The sequence below is a fragment of the Oreochromis niloticus genome, linkage group LG16 (genome assembly GCF_001858045.2).
Source record: "Oreochromis niloticus isolate F11D_XX linkage group LG16, O_niloticus_UMD_NMBU, whole genome shotgun sequence".
Classification (NCBI taxonomy): Eukaryota; Metazoa; Chordata; class Actinopteri; order Cichliformes; family Cichlidae; genus Oreochromis; species Oreochromis niloticus.
Window position 1 is genome coordinate 235747 of NC_031987.2, and position 23223 is coordinate 258969.

At 41.5% G+C, this 23223-nt stretch overlaps 2 long non-coding RNA genes across 2 annotated transcripts; both read left to right on the forward strand.

Moving 5' to 3' along the window:
- Positions 1 to 6038: 6038 nt before the first annotated feature.
- On the forward strand, positions 6039 to 7207 carry LOC112844067 (uncharacterized). The gene is made up of 2 exons (XR_003216637.1): positions 6039 to 6684; positions 6829 to 7207. It is a non-coding gene; the product is annotated as an uncharacterized LOC112844067 (long non-coding RNA).
- A 1830-nt stretch (positions 7208 to 9037) lies between these two features.
- Positions 9038 to 12638, forward strand: LOC109197379 (uncharacterized). The gene is made up of 6 exons (XR_002058501.2): positions 9038 to 9280; positions 10002 to 10048; positions 10361 to 10405; positions 11708 to 11776; positions 11984 to 12058; positions 12455 to 12638. It is a non-coding gene; the product is annotated as an uncharacterized LOC109197379 (long non-coding RNA).
- The last annotated feature ends 10585 nt before the right edge of the window (positions 12639 to 23223 follow it).

Consider the following 23223-nt stretch of genomic DNA (forward strand, 5'->3'; position numbering starts at 1 on the left):
GAAAACCCTGATTATTGATTATTAGTGATCAGCTGCCCATCTGATCACTGATAATCTGCTGAGTCAAATATTCGATGAATTACTTTGTGGGTTTCATTTGCAGACTTCATGTGAAAACAAACTGCAGGTTTTCACAGTAGACTGATCGATCGTTGAGTAATCATTAATCAAAGTGATCATCAGCTGCAGCTGCCCCCTCCCCCCCCCCCCTCCCCAGTCTGGTCCTGTGGTGCTCTCTGCCCCCCACCCGCCGGTCAGGTTGTCTGCCCCGGTTTGGTTAATGATGGTCCATGATGGGGCCTGGGGCAGATCTCTGACTGCAGCACAATAAAGAGTCAGTGGAGGTTGTAGGGGTGGGGCCTGTGAGTGGGGGGGTCTGGATGGCTGTGGACGCATGAAGTCCACATTGTGCAGCTCCCACAATGGCCACACTGTTGACACCATGCGTCTAATTCAATTAGCCGGGAGACGGTGCATAAATTCCCCAGAATTCCTCTGATGAACCACTGTTAGCCTCCGGGGAGGGGGAGGGCAGTCTGAGCGTGCTCAGTAACAGCCAGTCAGTCCGAGGACCTGAGCCTCATCCTGCCGGGAGGAGTTCAGAGGTCAGAGAGGGGGATCTCCTCACACGGTCCAAACATCACCGAGCTCTGAGCGGCTGATCGTCTCTGAGCAGGAGGAAGATTATAATGAGATATCAGTGCAGACGTGATTTAGGCCAGCGCTCTCACGCATCACAGACACGTCACGCTCTCTAACCTTTTTCTGCTGGGAACAGCTTCAAACATGTTTCATGAGAAAGATTCCACTTGTTATCTTTATCCTGAATGAACAACTGACATCAACATCAGCACTTTAAAGCTGTCCAGATGTTGATGAATGAACGATTCTAACTATACGTTCAGACAGGTGGGCTGAGATTAAGGACTCCCTTTAAAGGACAGTGACGAACACAGTCTGAGGGCGATGGTGCAGTTTGTTCTTCTCCAATACATTATATTAAGAGAACAGTTTTATCCAACTCATACCAACATGGTGTTGTACACTTGACTTTTCTACAATAAACAATGTGTTTAAAATAAACTGGATCAAACGTTTCCCAGGAACACAACATCACTTTGGAACTTTATTGCCAATTATATATATTTTTTAAAGTTGGTGGTCTTAAGTTAGTTTTACTTTGTATGTCTGTGAAGGTTCTCAGTCATCCAGGTCATTGTAGTCAAAGGAGTTTGCAAAGAAAAGCGTCTGGACTTCTTTAAGTTGCTTGAAGACGTTTCACCTCTCATCCGAGAAGCTTCTTCAGTTCTAAGGTCAAATGGCCGAGAGTCCCAGATTTAAACCCAGTGGGAGTATCCCCCCAAGGAGGGACAAAGGACCCCCTGGTGATCCTCTAATCACATGCGCCCAGGTGTGAAAGCGGGTGTGGGACCTAATCAGCCAGGGTTTCGGGTGAGCCCATTGTGAAACCTGGCCCCACCTTGTCATGTGAATTCCTGAGGTCAGATGGCCCAGGATGTGAGTGGGCGTTAAGGCGTCTGTGGAGGGAACTCAAAACTGGATTATAGATGGCAGACAGTTGGTGTCGTAAACCACCGCCTCTGTTCAAAGATGGTCGCTCACAGTGGACATAGATGGCCTCTTTCACTCCTCTTTCAAACCATCTGTCCTCTCTGTCCAAAATGTGAACATTGGCATCCTCAAAAGAGTGACCTTTATCCTTAAGATGCAGATGGACTGCTGAGTCTTGTCCTGTGGAGGTGGCTCTTCTATGTTGTGCCATGCGCTTGTGAAGTGGCTGTTTGGTCTCGCCAATGTAGAGGTCTGGGCATTCCTCGCTGCACTGTACAGCATACACCACGTTGTTCAGTCTGTGTTTTGGAGTTTTGTCTTTCGGGTGAACCAGTTTGTGTCTGAGTGTGTTGCTGGGTCTGAAGTACACTGGGATGTCATGCTTGGAGAAAACTCTCCTGAGTTTCTCTGATACACCGGCTACATAGGGGATGACAACGTTGTTGCGTCTGTCTTTCTTATCCTCCCTCGCTGGTGTCTGATCTTCTTTTCTGTGCCTCTTTGCTGACTTTATGAACGCCCAGTTCGGATAACCGCATGTTTTCAGTGCTTCCTTTACATGTGTGTGTTCCTTCTTTTTCCCTTCAGGCTTAGAGGGAACATGTTCTGCCCGGTGGTGTAGGGTCCTAATTACTCCAAGTTTGTGTTCCAGAGGGTGATGGGAGTCAAAGAGGAGGTACTGGTCCGTGTGTGTGGGCTTCCGGTAAACTTCAATGTTGAGGTTGCCATTCTCTTCAATGTGCACAGCGCAGTCCAGGAAAGGCAAGCAGTTATCCTTTGTGTCTTCCCTGGTGAACTTGATGTTTTTATCCACGGCGTTAATGTGCGCAGTGAAGGATTCCACTTCTTGTGTCTTGATTTTGACCCAGGTGTCATCTACATATCTGTACCAGTGGCTGGGTACTCTCCCTTTAAAAGAGCCAAGAGCCTTTCTTTCCACTTCCTCCATGTAAAGGTTGGCTACAATAGGTGACACGGGGGAGCCCATGGCACAGCCATGTTTTTGTCTGTAGAAGCCTTCGTTGTATTTGAAGTATGTTGTGGTAAGGCAGAGGTCTAACAGTGTGCAAATCTGATCGGGTGTGAAGTTGGTCCTGTCTTCCAAGGAGCTGTCTTCTTGTAGTCGTTTTCTGACAGTCTCCACTGCTTCCGTGGTGGGTATGCAAGTGAAAAGAGAGACTACATCAAAGGACACCACGGTTTCATCTGGATCCAGGGTAAGTTTCTGGACCTTGTCGGTGAAGTCGGTGGAGTTCTTGATGTGGTGTGGGGTGTTCCCCACGAGAGGTGCCAGGATGGTAGCAAGGTGTTTTGCAATGTTATAAGTGGCTGAGTTTATGCTACTGACTATGGGTCTGAGTGGGACCCCTTCCTTGTGGATTTTAGGAAGTCCATAAATGCAGGGTATGGCATCCCCTGGATAAAGGCGGTGATATTTGAGGCGGTCAATGATTTTGTCCTTTTCAAGGTCTTGAAGGCAGGCTATAACTTTCTTTTTGTAGCTGCTTGTGGGGTCTCGTTTTAAAGCTTCATAGGTGTTGTTGTCACTGAGGAGCAGAGATGGGCAGTAACGCGTTACTGTAATCTGATTACTTTTTTCAAGTAACGAGTAATGTAAGGGATTACTATTGCAAAAACGGTAATTAGATTACCGTTACTTTCACGTAGGAACGCTGCGTTACTGCGTTACTAAAACCGTGATTTTTTGCGAGAATGTCTCATGACAGTGACGTAAGCGAGTGCGACGTTCGTGACAACAGCTGTGTGCAGATCATAATATATCAAGTGCGGGAGAGAGTGTAGCATGCAGCAAAGTGTGGAAGTACTGACCTTATTTTGAGTTTGATTCCATAAAAAGTGACAAAAACATTAGTGTCCGTTGTGCGTGGGAAGAAAACTTCTTTTTACAGCGAAAAAAACCCCTAAACTTCCAAGCAAGCAGCGAGTGCGCTACGACGTAATGTGAAACTCACAGATAAACTCGCGGATTCTTCCACTGACCGCTGCGGCACACCTGCACCAGGGTAAACCTCCTCCGCCTACCCCAGTCCTGCTTTACAGGTGAAAATAGAGCAACAGGACCGCTAGTCTTTGATTTTATTTATTTTCTGCTGTGTTTTACTTTCATCTATTTGAAAGAGTGAGTGTAAACACAAAAACATATTTTATTTTATGTGCTGGAATGTGCAGAAAATAGGTTTAAATGTTAAACAAATTTCTTCCAGTCAGAGAATGTTGCATATGATTTAATTTTTGCTTGATGCATAAAGTTAAAAGATTTAAAGTTTAAAGTTTTAAAAAGAGACGTTTCCATTTGATTACATTTTGTATGATGGATTATGCAGAAAAAGTAGAATTGGGCTGAAAGATCTATCGCTTTATCACCTATTCAGGTTGTAAATCGTCTTTTTAAAAAGTAACTAAGTAACTAAGTAATTAATTACTTTTGAAAATAAGTAATCAGTAAAGTAACGGGATTACTTTTTCAGGGAAGTAATCAGTAATTAGTAACTGATTACTTTTTTCAAGTAACTTGACCAACACTGCTGAGGAGAGTAGTGATCTTTGTGTGGTAATCTGTTGTGTTTAGGACCACGGTGCACCTTCCCTTATCCGCTGGTAATATGGTGATGTTGTGGTCTTTGCTCAGGGAAGCGACGGCCTTCTTTTCTTGTAGTGTAAGGTTAGACGGAGGGACTTTCGCACTGGAGAGGGTGGCTGAGACTTTCATCCTGATTTGCTCTGCTTCTGTCTGTGATAATTTATTAATCCGTATGGCGGTTTCTGTGGCTGTGATGAGGTACACTATGGGCAACTGTTGCGGAGAAATGGCGAAATTGAGTCCTTTGGCTAAAACCCTCTTTTCAGGTTCAGTGAGATTCCGGTCTGAAAAGTTCTTTACCCATTTCTCCCGACTGTCTTCAGGTGTGTTTTCTTCTCTGAGTTGTGTGGTTTCAGACTGAGGAGTGTGGGTTTTTGAAAGCAAGGTGTGAAATTTCCTGCGTTGTCTTTCTTTTCCTTGAGAGTGTTGGGCCCGCTGAGCCTTGTCCACAAACTTGTGAACCTCTTCTAAGATTGGAGAGGGTAGAAGGGTTTCCAATTCCTGCAGAGTCTGGCTGATCTTGATCTGGAGGGCTTTACTTTGTAATTACAATATTGATAAAATTCCCTTAAAAGTGTCCAACTTTCCTAGACAGAAGCTTCTTTCCTGGTCGCTGCTTTATAAACACAACTTTTCTCTGCACAGATAGAATATTTGGAACAACAGAGACGTTTTATACAAACACAAATCTTTATTTTTAGGTGACTGGTTTGTTCGTGGGATTCATCTTGTCGTGCAACTTCTTAATCCAAATGGATGTTTACTTTCTTACTCTGAATGTTTGAGTATATATGGGCTTCCTGTCCCAGTGAAGGAGTATGCCATAGTGTTTCATGCTGTCCTTGGTGTTTTAAACTGCATAGAAACTGTTGTTAATGATCTGACCACCACTGGATCCTGCTGCTTCCTGTGTTGGACAGATCTGTTTCCCCTCTGTAAAGAAGAAAAACACCCGTGACATACGAACGACAGAACTGCTTACTGGAATACTTTATACCGGGACCTGGAGTGGAAGAAAATTTGGGCCTTACCATCGAAATTCCTGTTAACCAACAAAGTAAAGGAAATATATTTGATAAACATTCATCATTTTTACCCCACCAGAACTTTTCTTCTATGACTGATGTTAACCTTTCATTTTATAACTGTCAGATAGAGTTTCACTTATCTTGGTCCGCTTATGTACTTTATGTACTCTGACTTCTCTGTGTTATGGAAAAATATTGTTTGCCTGTTTTGATTACCCTGCAAATGGGGCAAACACATTTTATTTGATTCATTTACTAATTTCACTGGCTAAATTTCATAGACATAAATCAAAACTTTCTGATGCCAAACTGTCTTTTTGATGCTTTATAGTTTTACCTGCTTTTACATTATTTGAATGTTGTATGGTTATAAAATATTGTCTGGTTTCATTTGTAAGCTTATGCTTCTTGTTTGACCCCTAGTGTCATGGTCCAGAGTCGGGTGACTCCGTGTTTTGGTTTTGTTATTCTGTGTTCTGGGATTTTGTGGGCTTTTCATGGTTTTGTCTTTTATATTTCATGTTCCTTAGTTATTCTTTAGCACCTCATGTAATTGTTCTTACATGAAACCCTCTGACATTGTCTTTTGTTCATTTAATTCTGTAATTTAGGGACCAGAGGAGGCGATCCCATACGGTAAAAAAATACATTTTTCCTGGCCAAAATATATTTAAAATATATGGTAAATATATTTTGTATTTGTGATGCTCCAAAAAATATATTTTTGAAATTGAAAATATATTTCTTTCAAACCAAAATACATTTCAAAACATATTTTAGGGTGAATAAAATACATTTCCAACCTTTATTTAAAATGTATTTAGTGCAATAATGATGATAATGATAATAATACTAAAAGTAACATGTTTTATGCACAGCTGCAAAAAACAGTTGGATTCAAACAAAACAGAGTCAAAGGTCTATCACGAATTAGGTTGTTTATTCATTTGCTTACAGTATTTCACATTACACAATATCTCACTATAATGTAGCGCTCATTGACTTTGAAATTATCTGTCAGTGATACAGTAAACAAGATACAACAACTGCTATGTACACTTTAGTTGTTGACAATATTTACAATATAGTACTTAAAGGAACACACTCTACTTTTTTTGGAAATAGGCTCATTCTCCATCTCCGTCAGAGTTAAAAATGCAGCACGTTAATAGGACTCTGGAGCGTGATCTTATGGGATGGGGCGTAGCCAGGATTTTTGGTCGAGGCGCCATATTAGCAGGCCAAACAAATGCTTGCTGTGTGGCCGGTTGTAATGTTAGATTGCACTACCGGCAAAGGAATAAGCTTGAAAACAGGCTCTCTTTTCATTGTTTCCTCACCTGGAAGCATCATGAGGGAGCTTATGTGTTGGATGTTACCAAAAGAAGGCGTCTAGCCTGGATAGCAGCTGTGAGACGAGCTGATATTCAGTTCTCTACCATCCACAGATATCTGTTGGTGTGCTTCAGTATTTTCATTCAGGTAAGTTCTAAATAAGTTCATATTATTCTTTATAGCCTGTTAGTTTCATTTTCAATGCACTCTAAGATCATAGCACAAACTTAGATCAAACATGCAGAACTACCTTCTATTTATAGAGTTGCTAATTATTTGGCATTATTGCAGCAAACCAGCCTATGAAATGAATGAAACACATCCTGACTGGGTTCCAACACTACACATAGGGCACTACGAAATCCCTGCTTCAAACTACATGCTACATACCACCATGCCAATGAGATTACTTTTTCCATGTGAGGGTGAAAAGGTGACCCTCCTGGATAAGATGGCAAAGGTTTGCTGCGTTTTGGTGAACATGTGCCCCAGTGTGATAGTAAAACCAGGGAAAAATGCTCTTGTTAAATACTTCTAAGTCTTGTGCTGTTTATGTATTGATACGTTTTCAAAAGAGACAGTAAATTACAGAATGCTAGTAGTGGGTGATATTATTTACATGCTGTCATTTTTTTATGTGAACATTTTGTCATTTGTAAACTATACATAACATTGATTCTACATTTTAACTGATTTGATGTTCTACAAAGTGCTTTTAATTAAAAATAGGCAAACATTTCTTTGTTTCTTTATTCAACTTTTGAACAGTGGTACTTAGTAAGTACATATTCAGTAAATGCAAAGTATTTACATGGCCCCCTAAATTAAACATTATGGGTTATTCAGAACAGAACTATGCTTGGAAAAATATTGTCCCATCAGTTGATCCAACTCCTCCACAGTAGCAGGATGAACTTTTCTTTTTTGAGGACGGCTTCTTTTACCTGTCACAACGAATGGTCTGTTTATGTTTTGATCAAGAACCTTTTTTTGGGCAGCTGAAGAGGAGAAGTCTATCTTATGGCCAACCTCTGGCTGTGTCTTGGTCATATTACCAGGCAAAACCCAGTATGCAGGTTCATCTGTAAAAGTCCTTGTGCCACAGATCAACACTGTTGCTTCTACATTAAACAGAAGAGCAGCAACATGGGTGCAGGTCTCCACGACTCCGGCCATACAGGTGCAGTGGGCGGCTTCAACCTTCCCTGTGATGCTCACAATGACCTGTAGCTGCAATTCAGTCTTTAAGAGTGCAGTACCTGAAACACACACAGACAAAGTTCATTTAAAGACAAGAGCTTTAATAAGCCAAGGCCGACACAAATGTGCTTTATCTACTTTCAAATCCATTTATCATAAATGTAACAAATAAAGTGTTTTTATGTATCCATCTATAGAACGCTGCATGTTATATTCTAAATCTGCCTGTTTCTTTTTAGAAACCTATCAGCAAAAAATGAACCTAAAGTATGTAATGCAAGGATGTAATCACTTTCAAGAGGGAGAAAACATAATGTTCGACTTTAAATGACAATTATGGACACCTAATATGATAAGGAGATTCTGCAGGTCATTAATCAATGTATAAAACTAAAACAGAATGTATTTTTAGTGACACAGGACACAAACAAGGAAGCAAGATGTGTAATTAGGATTATTTATAATAAATATGAATTAATTAGGGTAATTTCTTTAACCATAAAGAATAACTAAATCCTTCAGGACAATGTCACATCAATGCACTGAACTCACTATGTTATCCCTCTAACAGAGCCTCCACATGTTCTCACTGTAATTTCCCCCTCATGAATGAATTTATGCTAGCACTAATCTGAATGTTCAGGGGGAATCAAACACATTTTACTCGCAGTACTCAAGCTGACTTACCTTTGCTTGAATGACGGCGTACTCACAACGTGGAGGCTTAAAAATAGCCAAATCTTGTACCCAGTCCTTGGTGAATTGGATGTGCCTCCAGAGATTTATAATTGCAAAACTGGTGCGCCGTGTATGCGCTGACTCCACAGACAAGGTATGAGAGTAGATCATGCTAAGTCAATAGCGGTTTGGTCTTCAGGGTTTCTACTCCACGGCTATATTCCATACAGGTCCACATTTCACCAATCAAGTACCGTCTCTTTGCATCTGGACACAATCTGTCTCTATACTGTCCTTTTTCTTTTCAGCTACGTTTCAGAATGGTTCGTAGCAATCTTGTTTTGATTCGTGACCAGCCAAGATGGTGCTGCGCTCCCACAATGCATTGCGACATTACGTCAACGCCAAAGCCCTTTGCGTGCAGGAGAGTATGCGCATGCGCATTGCCATGGTGGTTTAAAAAATAAAGATATAATGAAAAGTAATTAATAAAAATTAAATATTTAAACATTCCCACAAATGTGCAATGAACGTGCAAAAACTCTCTTTATTAGTTGTTGCTGTTTCTTTCTTTCTTTCTTTCTTTTTTTTTTGAAAAATAACGACGTCTCTGAGGCGCGAATTCCGACAGTGAGAGGAACGGCCGGATACAGGAGACGGGAAGAAACAAGCCGATTATGTTCGCGTTAATTAGGTGGTTGGAAGATGTAAAATTCTCAATTCTGCCAACTGAACATATACGAGATTTTAATGAGGATGAATAATTAGCCGGCATGGAGGAAACGGACCTTTATTTGGTGGAGTGGCGACAAGGAGCCAAAAGGCGGGTGGCCGGTCTATGAAGCCTCCATCATCAAGCTAGCAGGTGCCTTTTCTCATATAATATTACTTTATTCTCGCTTATTTGGCACGGAAGCGTAGAGCTGCCACCCAGGACAAAGAGAAATATAAGTATATCACGTTATAACGTGAAAAGGTTATCGTTCTAACAATATACTATCATGTTAGTACAATATACTTTTCATGTTTGAACAACATGTTTGAACAACATTGTACGAACAATGTACATAATTATCACGTCCGTACAATATTGTGCGAACGTGACAATTATGTATATTGTAATAACGTGATATTATATTATACAAACATGAAAAGCATAATGTTATAACAATAAACATTCAAGTTATAACGTGATATAGCTTTATTTTGCTTTTGCCTGGGTGGCAGCTCCACGCTTCCATAATTTGGTAATCAAAATATGTAACTTAATTAATTTTATTGTGATGTACTTTTGCCTTTTCTTATTATTCTACCTTCTCAGAAAGGGAAAAATTACAAATAAAACTGTTTACACTTGTTATATACAATAACTATCAAAACCTATTCACATTTAATTTGGCTTTCACAGAAATCCCACCTCTCCTTCTGGCTACAGAGTACTTACCAAAGTTAGAAACAAAGCACAGTTATGCTTTATTAATGTTCGCTAATTACAATGTTCCACATTTCCTTGCTTTTTAAGTCATTTTTAGGCTTTTTAGAGTTTTTGTTTTTTTAGTAGTAATGTTTCTGCCTATTTATTTCAGCCCATGAAATCGAACGCAGATCTTCCTGATGTGAGATTTACATAAATGTAAGTAATTTTGTTTGTCATTGTCATTAATGTTGTTGCTGTTGTTGTTTTTGTGCAGTTTGCAATCATATAAACCTAGCAAGCATCAGTCAGCACAGTGACTAACCTAAACAGATTCTTGCTTTATTCACATATATTATATGTAATTATATATACCTGCACATTGTACCTAGGGTTGCAGCCACTTGGCCCCACCCCATTGTTGTGACAGCCCTGATTGTACTTATACACTGCATCTGAACAGGGAACAGTCTGTCACATTATTGTATTTTTAAGTGACTTGTTTGTAATACATGAATTTGTTTCTTACAGATGTCAAAGTCTCAACCTCATGCTGCCCTCCCCCATCCTCCTAAAGTAAGTATTTGTTGTTGTAGTTTTTATGCAGTGTCTGTGTCACATGCTAATCATAATTATTGAAATAACTGTTTTCTAACAGATTTTCCAAAACACTAGTTATGTTTGTTGTCATTCAGACTAATACTACTGCTTAGACATTGCTTAGTGGTCATGCATGTTTGACAAGCTTGTTATGATACCAAAACAGTACGCCTATCACAATAATCAATATATCGACTTAACACACAATACATGTACATGACCTCAATAATTGTTGATGATGCAAATTATCTGTCATTATATTTACAAAAATAAAATATAATAATAACAACACAATAACATTAAATAACATTGTTTTCTATTTGTTAGAAAAATTACTATTTATTCAAGTTTTTATGGTATCTAATATTTTGATACCTAATTTCCATGATCTAAATATTTTTAGAATTAGATGTTGGTTTGTCAATTGAAAGTGTGTAGATCTTGCATTATTATGGTGTTATATTATGATTATACATTCAAAGACATAAAATGGTCTTAAAATGACAATGACATAACTTGTCGCAATTGTTTATGGGGCAGTATACAAACCAACAAAAAGTTGTTATCGTAACAGGCCTTCAAAACAGACGGTTTTATGATTGATAAATTCAAAAAATAAATACATGTAATTTCTCCGAGATTCTCTAATATTCAGTTACAGTTCACAACACAGATACCTGTACATGCTGTATTATACTGTAAATATAAATCTCTACATTTAGCATCCCACTAGAAGAGTCACAGTAACTGCCTCTTTTTTTTTTTTTTTTACAAATACCTGTACTATTACTAACACATTTACTGTTTTACTTTTAGCCTGTGGATACAAATGCAGATTTCCTTAATGTAGGTTGTGCATTTTAATTACATCATGTTATTTTTATTATTATTTATTTATTTATTTTATTTTACATTCAGATATGATTGCTAGTAGGTAAAGAATAGTTCACCTATAATTGATATTCCCAATTAATTTCTCACCTCTGATTGAATGCCTTTGTTTGTTTGCCTTTTTTGACTATAACAAAACATTTTTGCAGGATATATATGGTGAACTTATATGCATAGATACAGTTGTAGTGCTTGACACATGCACACACCAGTAGATGTACTAAAAAGGAAATAATTACAATCATGATGTTGATTGCTGATGTCAGTATATATGTTTTAGAGGAATGTTTTGTTTTTCACCCAAAATGAACTATATTGTTTCAGAAGAGATTTATTACCTGACTCTTATATATTGTTCTGTTTTTTGTTTGTTTTTGTTATTTTCAGTTTCAATGGTGCGTGTTCTCCTAATGGCCGCCTTCCCACTGGAGGTTTTGATCCACAGCAATTTAAAAGGTAAACAGCTTTGAAAGTCAGTTCAAATGGTTAGCTAATAGTATTCTAAAAAGCCTACAACTCTGTCACCAGTTTCTTTACCAAAAAGTACCCATAAAAGTATCTCTCAATAGCATATCATTGTAGCTCAAATGTTTAGTTGTACAAATATCAGATTTTTGGAAATCTAAAACTAGTCAAACACTCAAATGTTCATGCTTTTTATAGGAGGACAAAGCAAAACGGACATCGGCGCAGAGTGAAGAACTGCCCTTCATAAGGACACTATGACAGCCATATATAGTAAGTGAAGACTTTCTGTGTATCTAAAATTGCATACAGCACAAGTAACTTACTTTGCAACCATTACAATAGGTTGCAAAGTAAGTTACCAATACAAATAGGTGATGATGCATTGTAGTGGTTGGTCTCAGACAAAGAAGGTCAACAGATTTATGAATGCTGGAGGGTAAGGAGAGACGACCAAAAGGGGTGTTAGCATTACTGTAATGTGAACTGGATAGACTTTCCATCTAGGAAAAAAAAAGAGGTAAAATTATGTGTAAAATATATCTGTATTAATATCTGTATCTATATAAACAGAAATATCTGTTTGCTAAATGAAGCTAGCTAACATAAATCATATTTTTATTTTAACTCTGATAAAAGTAATAGAACTGTGACTTTTGTTTGTTACAGTGGCGGTAAGGAAGAGGTTTCCCAATTTGTGCAGAAGGGCTTTGAGGATTGCAGTGAAAGCTGGGGGAACTGAGACTGCTGGAAAAGGAAAAGAAATTACATTTTAAGTATGTTGACTTATGTTCATACAATCACACACACATATACACACACATATGTGTGTGTATATGTGTATATATATGTATATGTATATATATATATATATATACACACACACACATATATGTGTATGTGTGTGTTTCTTTTAGAATGTTTAAGTATGTAATGAGAATAAAATTATAAAATGAATATTCCTTGCTTGATTTATATGCATGTTTTAAACATCAAATAAAGATTTCTTTCAGCTGTTACATGTGAATGTGGTTTCTTAGAAATATATGAACGGTTAATTTTATATATTTTTGAATGATTTTAAATAAGTTTAAATTGTATTTTGAAATATATTTTATAAATATATTTCAAAATATAAAAAAACAGCCAAAAAATATGTGTTAAAACACATTTCAAAATATATTATAAATATATTTTTTAAATATATTTTAAAATACATTTTGAAATATATTTCAAAATATACAAAAAATGGCCAAAAAATATATGTGCTAAAATATATTTCAAAATATATAAATATATTTTAAAATATATTTTAGCACATATATTTTTTGGCCATTTTTTGTATATTTTGAAATATGTTTCAAAATGTATTTTAAAATATATTTTTTTACCGTATGGGGAGGGAAATTTAAAACTGCTGGCTAAGGGTAAACGTAAATACAGTAAGATCATAATTCACGTCGGCAGTAATGACACCCGGTTACGCCAATCGGAGGTCACTAAAATCAATATTGAATCGGTGTGTAACTTTGCCAAAACAATGTGGGACTCTGTAGTTTTCTCTGGTGTCCCCCCCCAATCTCTGGTCCCCTCCCCATGCGGCTAAACATGTCACCAGGAGTGACATGTTTAGCCGCATGTTCTCCTTAAATTGCTGGCTGTCTGAGTGGTGTCCCAGAAACGATGTGGGCTTCATAGATAATTGGCAAACCTTCTGGAGGAAACCTGGTCTTGTTAGGAGAGACGGCATCCATCCCACTTTGGATGGAGCAGCTCTCATTTCTAGAAATATGGACAAATTTATTAAACCCCCCAAAATATGACTATCCAGAGTTGGGACCAGGAAGCAGAGTTGCAGTCTTACACGCCTCTCTGCAGCTTCTCTCCTCCTGCTACCCCCCCAAAAACCCATCTCCATAGAGACTGTGTCAGCTCCCAAACAGACAAAAAACACACGCACAGACACACACACAGACACAAACACACACACAGACACACACACAGACATACACACACACACACACATACACATGGACACACACACACACACACATACACACGGACACACACAGACACACACGCACACACAGACACGTGCACACACAGACACACACACACAGACGGACACAGACACACAGACACGCACACGCACAGACACACACACAGACACACACAGACACACACGCACAGACACACACACACACAGACACACACACAGACACACACACAGACACACACGCACAGACACACACATACACACGGACACACACAGACACACGCACACACAGACACGGACAGACACACAGACACACACACACACACACAGACACACACACGCACAGACACACACACAGACACACACACACACAGACACACACACACACACAGACACACACGCACAGACACACACGCACACAGACACAGACACACAGACAGACACACACACATATGCACAGACACACACAGACACAGACACACAGACAGACACAGACACACACACACAGACACACACGCACAGACACACACACAGACAGACACACACACATATGCACAGACACACAGACACACACAGACACACACGCACAGACACACACACAGACACACACACACAGACACACACACAGACACACACACACAGACACACACACACAGACACACACACATACACACAGACACACACGCACAGACACACACACAGACACACACACACACAGTCTGGTTGGACTGTAATCCACACTCTGTTAGCGTTAGCGTAGCTACCTGCAGGCTCCTGGCACTCTGCAGCTGCACTTCACTTCTCGCCCCATAAACCCATCAGGGCGCTTGTTCCCACCTCGACCTCTGACACCATTAAAGTCACATCATTTCCCTGTTTAACACACACACTCTGCTGTCGTGAGCCGTGATGGTTTGCTGTGGTTCTGAATCCTGTCAGCAGCTCATTGTTCAGCTTCAGTCACATTTATTTCAAAAATAAGAGGATGTGAGCCATCAGAAACACAAACGTAACCAGAAAGATCCAATCCTGCCAAAAGTACGGAAAACATTGAAACAACCAAAGGAAACTGAAGCAAACACTAAAGCCCTCAAAGCTAAAGAGAACTGGCTGTTATTTACTCATTTGTGTCACTGACTTTCTTTCAGCAGAACCTTATGTCGTAGAGAAAGATTACCTCTATGCTCAGTCCTCCTCTATAGCTCTAGCTCATAGCTGACTACGACATAGGACACCTGCTCTCACTTTAACCCCTGAGCATAAACCTGAAAGAACAAGGCTGCATGGAAAATGTTAGGAGTTTAATTATTTGTGTTATAATTTATGGACTAAAAGTAAAAATAAATGCTCAAGTAAGGTAAAGATACCTGAAAATTCTACTTCAGTACAGTAACAAAGCAGTTACATTTTGTTATTGTACTGAAGGTAAGTCCAGGCAGGTTTCTGTTTTTGGCTGATGAACCAATCACATTTCCCTGAGCCTGGATCTGCTGGAGGTTTCTTCCTGTTTAAAGGGAGTTTTTCCTTCCCACTGTCGCCAAGCACTCACTGATGAGGGGCCATATGATTGTTGTGTTTTTTCTGTATTATTGTTGGGTCTTTACAATAAAAGCGCCTCGAGATGACTGTTGTTGTGATTTGGTGCTATATTAATGACACTGAAATGAATGTGACTATATGTTAGTGTATTTGTAAAGCGGGGCTGGAGGGTGTGGGGGTGTGAGGTGCAGCCAGAGGTGGGGTTGAAGTCCAGCTGGGTGAGCCGTCTGTCCTGAGCAGCAGGTTTCTGTCTGCCATCCAGAAGACTTTCAGCCCGTGTTTGTGTAGGAATCAGAGTCGGGTCCAGGTGCCCGGGCAGCTTCGCGTTTGACCCCCTGACATGTTGTTTTAGCAGCGTTATAGAGCACGTGTCTGGGTTCCCGAGGACTGAACGTGAACCATGAGAAATGAAGCGTCCACACATGCAGTGTGAAATCTGATCTGAAGCAGGGAGACTGAAAGCATGGAGTTACACAAAGTTCCAAAAGCCTTCCTCTTGTTTGTCGAAGTGCCCGTGGTGGTTCTTTCTCCTCATGAAACACGTCCGCCCACAAGCCGCTGTGGAAACAGTCTGCTGCAGACAATGAGGACATCCTACGTGCTGCATAAGCCTGTCAGCCTGTGGATGGAGGAAGAAAAGGAAAAGGGCTGCGCGTGACGAGGCTCCACACAAACCCAACTTCCTGCAAGAGTTAATGCAGCAGAAGAAGAAGGTCCGCCCTCCCATTTACACAGCCTTACAGGATCTGTGTTTAAATCTGTGTGTGGGCACAAACAAAGGTTCACAAAGGTGGATTGCCCCCAAGCAGAGCTGAGACAGAAAACCTCCCTGAATGAGCCGCACACATCAAAAACACACCAGCACCACCAACCTGCACATCTGATCATCTGAGCTGCAGCTCGCACTACAACTGACCACACCTGGTGTTCCAGATGTTTCTGGGGTGATGGTCTGGCTGATTCAGGTCAGCGTCAGATCGTCCTCCACCTTTCACAGCCCTTTGCTGCTCCTGGAAACGTCACAGAGCCAGTCATGCGTCACATGGTCAATATCAGAGTCTGTGGCCGTTTATCAATGCCCAAGTACGCGAGTACGTACTCGCGTTCTCGGTGAGTACGTACTCGCCGAGAACGCACGGGAGTACGTACCCGCCGAGAACGCGAGCACGGACTCGCGATTTGTACAATTGGAACACCTGCGTACGTGATGATGTCACAGGTCCGGAGTTTTTACTGCTGTTCCCTCCTAATTTAACTGTGAGTAACATGTTATGAAGCTTAACTGTAATCACAGCCAAACCGGTTTACTCAGGAACAAATAAAACACTGAAATAAACCAAACATTAACATTTAGAAGTGATCTAAGTGACTTATATATCATTTTTAACCTCAGTAGTGAAACCTCTAGTAATAAAAATAGTGTACATGTACATACGTGTACATACCTTAATAAAAACAAGCAGGTGAGATGTTAGAACGCTTTTATTTCTATTCTAGTGGACACTCAATACTATAGACAGCTGCTGGAGTTTCTTTAACCTGAGTAGTGAGAAGTCCGCGAGCGGGCGGGGGTGGTTGAAAACGATGTGCCGGGAGTCCGCTGTTGAGTTTTGGACGAAATGCATTCTGGGATATATAGCTGTCCCAAGTCCACACCGATGCATGCTCGATAAAACGGGCGGATCGAGAACACATCCGGGACTTTTTCGCGTTCTCGGCTTGATGCGTACTTCGAATTGGAACAGTACTTGGTCTCCGACTGATGACGTATCACGAGTACACGAGAACGCAAGTACGCACAAGTACGCATATTGAGAAACGCCCTGTGTCTGAGATGTGACCCGTGGAGTCCTCAGGGACAGACTGGATGAGAAGGGAGCAGCTGATATTATTACTGCAGTGTTGAGTTTCTGTTGTTTTTGGAGTCAGGAGTGTTTTCCTGGATTTAGACTCACTGTGAGGGCGTCTGCACTCCTGATGATGTCACAGCGAGCTGCTCTGTGGTTGTACCTCAAAGAGACGACCTGGTATCAGCAAAGCCCAAACAGTGAGTCCAGAACAGTGTCCAGTGTGTGTGTGTGTGTGTGGGGGGGGGGGGGGGGTGCACACTCACACTCAGACACACACACTCTATGTTTGCCTGTGTGGGAGCTGCTGTTTGCTGTGTTGAGTTGGAGGTCAGGTGGAGGCAGTGCCTAATGTCCAGCTCCTGTTCGGTCGTGACCTCTGACCTCGGTGAACTCTGTCCTACCAGGTCATCTAACGGGAAGCTCATTTGATCCTGTTAGAATCACAGAAGATTGTGGGTGGGGCTTCCTGTGATTGACAGGTCATCGATGGATGATCTGGCGAATATGGTGGATGCCGAGTGACATCACAACCTTTGTGGTGTTGGTGACGTACAGCAGAGCACAAACACAACATCTTCAATGCTCTTCACAAATTAATTTCATACAAACAAACTGCAGGCTCTTCAGCCAAGATGACTCTTTACCACCTCCTCCTCACAGTCATCTCTCTCAGATGAAATCTCCTGTGTTTACTTTGTTTTTCCATTCGGGTCCAAACTTAGCTCGAGGTAAACCAACCCCACAGGAGGCCAGCGGCGAGCTCTCCTCTTTGCTCCAGGTCTGGTTCTCAGTCCGGTTCTGGTTCAGGTTCAGGTGTTTAACTGTGATGAAGCCTGGCTGTCATGGCAGTGTCTCTGAGCATCTGCAGCAGCGACTCTGAAGCTGTTTAAACAGCGCTGTGGAGGCAGCAGGTGGCGACGCGTGCGGCGTGCAACCTCGCTGGCCTGATCCAGGATCTGCTCTTCAGCTCCGTCACATATGGCGGTACCGCAGCAGTGCACGCACCCCTGAAGGGTCGCATTATGTTTGACTCCACCATCTGCCCACCGCCTGCAGGCTGTGTCAACACGTTGCTCGCTGCCTGTGTGACTTCACCTGCTTGAAGCAGCTTCACCTCCATCAGCTCAAATGACAGGAAGCTGTTTCACCACCCCATCTTTCCCCATGCCGGGCTGGTGGCAGCTTCTCACAGGTGAGGTTTCTCTAAGAGGAACTTCATCTCATTTCAACAAGCCACGAGGTGTCCCAACACACTCTGACACAGTGTGTGTGCTGGTTTCTGCACACGTTCACCTCACACATGCACACGTGCCCTAAAGTATGTGGACACACCCACAGCCCGTTATCCCTGTGAAGACTGAACCAGGAAATTATTGCCATGTTAGGTGTTTTGCTAATGAACCTGTTGCTGTTTGACGTCACTTCCTGTTTGTCTGTTGGACCTGACACTTCACCATTATATCAGGACTGTGATGGTTTGCCTGCAGATGTGAGGGGGATTCAAACATCTGTTTGAATCACATGATTAAGGTAGGAATATTTACCCCACGTGGGGGTCAGAGGTCAAAGAAGAAACACAATAGAAGTCAGCAGACTACAATAGAGTAGAAAGTCTGTGTGAAGATGAGTGGAGCGGAGGGCTGAAATCAGAGTCCAGATGTTGGTCTCACAGATGTGCTGTGGGTGCACAGTGACATGAGGATGGAGCACTGTGATTGGCTGATTGTTGTCACACGGTGCTGAGGTTGGTGTGAGTCCAGCTGATAAAGACTAATATAGACTTTCCGATGGCAGTAAATAGCTCCATGACTCAGCTGATCAGTAACATCCAATCACATTTAAACTGAGGCCCGCTTGTCTCCGTGGAAACCTGGAAGCCTCTCGCACCAGGCCGATGGAGCTCCTCAGCCGTGGAGGATCGATCCTCACACTCTGACCCTCTGGCTCTGTGAGGAACACCTGAGCCTGTGACAGCTGCTAATCTGTGGCTGCTCCACCCACACAGAGCTCTCCTCCCCCTGCTGGATTCACCTGCTCATGCTTCCCTACACTTTATCTGCAGGAAACAGACTCCTCCACCTCCACCCACAACTTGCTGCGGGACTTCTCACAGGCTCCAGACCTGCAGTTGAGATCATTATTTCATTATTTCAGACATAACACAGAGTTCATCTCACTCTACCTGCAGCTCAGAAGCTGCTCTGTCACCTCTACCTTCACTCTGCTGCTCTGCATTAAACTTGTTCTGGCTGTGACCCAGGTTACCTGTTCATCCCAATATCAGGGCTTCAAAGGTAAACGTGGTACAATTCAAACAGTCCTCCGAAAGACACAAACACAAAGCAGTGAACAACCCGCTGGACTCGTCTGCACGCAGGAGGTGTTGATGCAGCAGACACAGCCTGAGACACACTCACGAGTTTACACAGTGTAAACGGTCATAACCAAGTTACAGCCACAGCACTGCATAGCCCGCTAACATGGACACTTTAAATAAAAGGCTAGATTTAAAACTGCAGCAGGTTTCATACAAGTGTATTTTTTTCTTTTCATTTAATAATCGAGTCCACATTAGTATTATTATTAACAGCTACATCCACCCTGGGGGAAAACTAGTGAGGGGGACCATCAGGACCAGGCTGAGGTTTGGAGAAACTTCCTCCGTTTCTTTCATCACAGCTGTCCTGTGCCAGATGTTCTGTTGACCCACTGAGAGAGGCATCATTTCAGAAACATCAGGGAGGCTGAAGCTCATACACGGATCAAGCAGGACTCGTGACCTTCACCAGCAACTCCCTCAAAGGGAAATCTTCAGAACTCCACAGTAGGCCTGAAGTACTCAGATAATCCTCAGAGGCTCTGGAGTTTTACATAATGATATTGGCCTGGCCGCCACCTGGCTCACATTGCACCCGACCCCTATGGTACCTCCTGCGGGTGGTGGGCCTGCAGGAAGATGGGCCCATGTCCCTTTTTTGGGCTGTGCCGGGCCGGGCCCCATGGACTAAGGTTTGGCCACCAGACGCTCGCCCTCGGGCGTGGCACCAGTAATCCTATCCCGGGCAGGGTGAACTGTTCTCTCGATGGTCTTCTCATAGGGGTCTTCTGAATCGCTCTTTGTCTGGTCCTTCACCCAGGAGGAGAGAGGGAGGTCTGGGCTTCTCTGCTTGGGCTGCTGCCCCTGCGACCCGGCCCCGGATAAGCAGAAGAAGATGGATGGATTTTTAGTCCTGCAGAACGTTATATATTTAAAAATATATCATCCTCGCTGGTTACTCTGGCATGAATGACTCTGAATTACTTTATGGTAAATAACAGACTATTGGCAAAAAACTGTGAAAGAATTCCAGACGACAAGTGTGTAGTTCAACATACAAGTGACGACCTTTGACCTTCATCTGGTTTTATTTAATTGTGTCAGAGAAAACATCAAGTGCTCTTCATACAGTCAGTGTTTAACTTTATCAATAAACAGCTGCAGCTTTCACTGACAGCACATGTGGTGCTTTAACCTTTGTACTGTTGTCATTAGTTTTGTAGTTAACATGTGAACATGATGGATGATCTGTCTGCTGTCACTGGGAGGTGCTGAGGTCTGAATCTGAGGGCGGCTCCTGTAATCACAAAGAGAACACAATCATCACAAACTGAAATATAAAATTTATCCCTCAGATCTGAAATACAGCTGATCCTTCTCTGTCCTCACACACCCAGGATCTGATCTACAGTTCTGCTGACAGCTGAGCTGTTTATTAAAATAAGCCTTATATACTCATGTTTTTCCAATATAATATTGACCTTAGAGTTGTCGGTGCTTTGTAAATGGAGATCTGCAAAGATGAGATGATGGAGCAGGTTTGAGTCCTGGTTCAGTCTGCTGCTGCATCCTGGTCTCCAACATACGGAGGTGTTATCAGCAGTGTGTGAGCTGCTGCCTGAGCATATGTAGTATATGAGTTTATGTACCGAGTAACAGTTCAGTACATAAATATTGGGCTTTGCTATTTTAATCTATAGTTCATGACTAATGAGGGGTTACTTTAAAAAAAATGGTCTTACTGTCCTTACAGATGTGACAGGAGACAGAACACATGCTGCTGTTTGCACAGGAGCTGAAGCAGAGTCCAGCCTGTTGCTCTTACAGTCCAACACTCATAATAAAAGTACAGTAACGGCAGTGTTGGACAAGTTACTTTGAAAAAGTAATTAATTATAGTTACTAGTTACTTCTTCAAAAAAGTAACTGAGTTAGTAACTGAGTTACAAGATTCTAAAAGTAATTAATTACTTGAAAAGTAACTATTGCGTTACTTTAAAAAAACAGTTTAACCCTCTGGGGTCCAGGGTATAATTGGCCATTTTTAACTACTTTTGATTTCCCCTCTACATTTCACCTTTAAAAACTGTTTATTTGCCTTGTTTGGTATCATTCTTTTCAGCACAACCTCACGTGTCTGAATTTACAGTTATGTTTTCATTTTGACAGACTGTATTAACACAATTGATCTAAAATCAGACAGAAAACATAAAATCCGAGTAGAAAGGGTTACATTTTTTACTGTAACAACCAAAACATGTTTAATGAATCATATTTCATAACTTTAAATGCAAATATAAATTGTCAATTTTAAAATCATATGCACAGGTTTTGCAAACATCAAAGTTATTTGCATCCATTTACCTTTTACCCTTTTTTTTTATAACTATTTCAAACTATTTACATAACAATCAGCTGTTCTGCATTCAATAAGATGCCACACAAATTATTTGTGCCACTGCAAATATTTCTGTCCACTATAAAGGAGAACATCACAGCCTGATACCTGCAGGTCTGCCAGCAGCAGGTGTATCACTGCTCCTGTTTTCATTCAGCAGTCGCCTCATTGTTCTGACACACAACACAAAACTATCCTCTACACTACACACTAACTACACAAGACAACACATTAACTACACACATAGCTGGACTGGCCATCGGGCATACCGGGCATTTGCCCTGTGGGCCGATGGTGATTTTTCGTTTTTATGGGCCGATGGTTTTCTTTTTTTTTTTTTTCTTCTTTTTTTTTCCGTAACGGTATGAACACTGAAAGGTAGTGGATTGGCCAGATGCTGGGAGATGTGTAAAAATAACTCAGTTGTTTGGTGGTGGCTATTGCGGAGCTTCCAGAGATTCAGTAACATTAGCAAGTGGTGGAGGCCAGCAGATGCAACACGCTGGCAGGTGGATGACGGAAACGCAGAAGGAGCAGAGACCCGAGGCAGTGAACTGAACTTCAGGTAAGAAGTTATGACCTGCAGTCTATCTGGGTCAGATATAAACCAAGTTTAGGTGGAGTTTATTTTCGTTGTGCTGACTTTTTACAGTCAGTTACAATAACTCGTACTGCGTACTAGCTAGCATGACGGAGTTTCTATACAGCTGGGCGGGTGCTGTGATATTATTGATGTTGAACTTGTTTTATCTTATTTTATTTATAAGGTTAGTTATTAGAGTTTCCAACCGTCCTGTAAAAAACGGAATCGTCTCGTATTCAGAGAAAATATTATGCGTTTCGTGTTGAGGTGAGAAGGAGCACAGTTTGTCCCGGACTTCAGCTACAATGAAAAAGACACAGCTGGAGTTATTCTGTGTCTTTGCTGCACAGCTGCCTCTTCTTCTCTCATTCTCCCCCCTCCCTCTGCTGTTTCTACTTCAATCATGAAACTGATCAATGATCAGCTGATCGGCTTTTCTCTCTTGTTTGTTTATCGCCCACTTTGCACCAGAAACAGGAAACCGGATGTCGCGCTAAACAACAGCAGCACGTTTAAGCTTAAACAGCTGTTGTTAGAATTTATTTAATATTAATTTCTAGTATCAGATGATGTTTGCTGGAGCACAGCTGTAAAAACTGCTGGTCATGATATCAGTTTGGTTATCTGGTGAGAGGGAAACATGAAGATGAAACCAGGAGATGTCCTTACTGAATCATCAGAGCTGAACAGGTGATGGAGAAACAGGTTTACCTTTTAGGTGACATGAATGAGTTGAAGGGAAGTTATGAACTGTT